The sequence below is a fragment of the Pseudophryne corroboree genome, unplaced genomic scaffold (assembly GCF_028390025.1).
Source record: "Pseudophryne corroboree isolate aPseCor3 unplaced genomic scaffold, aPseCor3.hap2 scaffold_745, whole genome shotgun sequence".
In the NCBI taxonomy this organism is placed as follows: Eukaryota; Metazoa; Chordata; class Amphibia; order Anura; family Myobatrachidae; genus Pseudophryne; species Pseudophryne corroboree.
Genome location: NW_026970325.1, coordinates 62,128 through 64,791, shown reverse-complemented (window position 1 = coordinate 64,791; position 2,664 = coordinate 62,128). Strand labels below are relative to the sequence as shown.

Below are 2,664 nucleotides of genomic sequence, written 5' to 3'. Positions count from 1 at the left end.
AATTTAGTAATAGGTGAAAAACCATCCTTACAAAGGTGTTAATCAGAGACTTGGCTTTGTGGACACTTTTCAGAGAACAAATTTGTTAGCATAAAAATAAAGCCAGAAAATGAAGAGCTGTTTAATCACTCGATTGGATTTTTCTGCCAGCATATTTTTTTTCTCTGCAACCCACTGCTAAATTGTGCTTCCTAGCTGTTTTTTATAAAATCACTGAATCAAATCTAACTCTGATTACATCAGAGAAGGCCATGTACCCTACACCATAAGAGGAGGTTTGAAATTTTGACTTGTCTCCTTAAATATCACCAAAATCTGATCACAAGGTTAATTACGTCCCTGGGTGGGATTGAACCACCAACATTTTGGTTAATAGCCAAACACACTAACCGATTGCGCCACAGAGACACTTTGCAAAAGTCCATACTGACAAAGGCTAATAAGCATTCATCTAAAACGTTTCCTAGAAAAACTTTAAAAAGTCAATAATCTGGAGAGTTTTTGTAAGATGTTTCTTCCATCAACCAACGAAGAAACACATTGGTACTTTCCCATGATGAGTGAGTGCTTCAGGATCTCTTGCACTTACATGTGCAGCAGAGTACTGCAATGGAAGCATGCTGGGCCCATAACCCAGAGGTAGGCAGATTGAAACTATCCTCTGCTATATGCATTTTTTTTGTTAATTAAAGTAATCCAAAACTGGGATTGATATTTTGTCTCTTTTATTTTTACTTAAAGTACAATAACTTTTACCATTTTAATTTGTTTTAATAGTATATTGACAGTATTGTTTTCTTTCAAAAATCCACTTCATTTTCTTTACCCTATTATTAAAATGGTAATTGACAAAAACAAACTACATTGTCACCAGAAGAGCAATACAAAATGTACAAGTGATATATTAAAATCATCTTTCCAGCTTGAATTTCAATGTTGCATTGGGTCAACATTTTTGTGAGAAACATCTTCACCCTTAAATAAAGATTTTCTTAATTCCTTACCTGTGTGCTAATTAGATATCACCTTGTTTTCACATTAAACAGACTTCCACATGAGAAAGCAGCAAGGATGCAGTGGCGTTAATGTTTCCTGGTGTCAACTTGTATTATTTCAGTAGACATTGAAATGAGGATGCATCTTGCTGCCTTTCCAATGAAGCAAGTTTAATTTAGTAATAGGTGAAAAACCATCCTTACAAAGGTGTTAATCAGAGACTTGGCTTTGTGGACACTTTTCAGAGAACAAATTTGTTAGCATAAAAATAAAGCCAGAAAATGAAGAGCTGTTTAATCACTCGATTGGATTTTTCTGCCAGCATATTTTTTTTCTCTGCAACCCACTGCTAAATTGTGCTTCCTAGCTGTTTTTTATAAAATCACTGAATCAAATCTAACTCTGATTACATCAGAGAAGGCCATGTACCCTACACCATAAGAGGAGGTTTGAAATTTTGACTTGTCTCCTTAAATATCACCAAAATCTGATCACAAGGTTAATTACGTCCCTGGGTGGGATTGAACCACCAACATTTTGGTTAATAGCCAAACACACTAACCGATTGCGCCACAGAGACACTTTGCAAAAGTCCATACTGACAAAGGCTAATAAGCATTCATCTAAAACGTTTCCTAGAAAAACTTTAAAAAGTCAATAATCTGGAGAGTTTTTGTAAGATGTTTCTTCCATCAACCAACGAAGAAACACATTGGTACTTTCCCATGATGAGTGAGTGCTTCAGGATCTCTTGCACTTACATGTGCAGCCAGTGGGGACGAATTGATAATCTGTGAGGAGGGGGATGTACACGGTGATATATCGGAGGGTGAAGATGAGGTGGACATCTTGCCTCTGTAGAGCCAGTTTGTGCAAGGAGAGATTAATTGCTTCTTTTTTGGGGGGGGTCCAAACCAACCCGTCATATCAGTCACAGTCGTGTGGCAGACCCTGTCACTGAAATGATGGGTTGGTTAAAGTGTGCATGTCCTGTTTTGTTTATACAACATAAGGGTGGGTGGGAGGGCCCAAGGACAATTCCATCTTGCACCTCTTTTTTCTTTTCTTTTTCTTTGCATCATGTGCTGATTGGGGAGGGTTTTTTGGAAGGGACATCCTGCGTGACACTGCAGTGCCACTCCTAGATGGGCCCGGTGTTTGTGTCGGCCACTAGGGTCGCTAATCTTACTCACACAGTCAGCTACCTCATTGCGCCTCTTTTTTTCTTTGCGTCATGTGCTGTTTGGGGAGGGTTTTTTGGAAGGGACATCCTGCGTGACACTGCAGTGCCACTCCTAGATGGGCCCGGTGTTTGTGTCGGCCACTAGGGTCGCTAATCTTACTCACACAGCTACCTCATTGCGCCTCTTTTTTTCTTTGCGTCATGTGCTGTTTGGGGAGGGTTTTTTGGAAGGGCCATCCTGCGTGACACTGCAGTGCCACTCCTAGATGGGCCCGGTGTTTGTGTCGGCCACTAGGGTCGCTAATCTTACTCACACAGCTACCTCATTGCGCCTCTTTTTTTCTTTGCGTCATGTGCTGTTTGGGGAGGGTTTTTTGGAAGGGACATCCTGCGTGACACTGCAGTGCCACTCCTAGATGGGCCCGGTGTTTGTGTCGGCCACTAGGGTCGCTTATCTTACTCACACAGCGACCTCGGTGCAAATT

At 40.7% G+C, this 2,664-nt stretch overlaps 2 non-coding genes across 2 annotated transcripts; both read right to left on the bottom strand.

Moving 5' to 3' along the window:
- Positions 1-334: 334 nt before the first annotated feature.
- On the bottom strand, positions 335-408 carry TRNAN-AUU (transfer RNA asparagine (anticodon AUU)). The gene has a single exon. It is a non-coding gene; the product is annotated as a tRNA-Asn (tRNA).
- A 1,094-nt stretch (positions 409-1,502) lies between these two features.
- TRNAN-AUU (transfer RNA asparagine (anticodon AUU)) lies at positions 1,503-1,576 on the bottom strand. Its single transcript has one exon. It is a non-coding gene; the product is annotated as a tRNA-Asn (tRNA).
- Between the last annotated feature and the right edge of the window lie 1,088 nt (positions 1,577-2,664).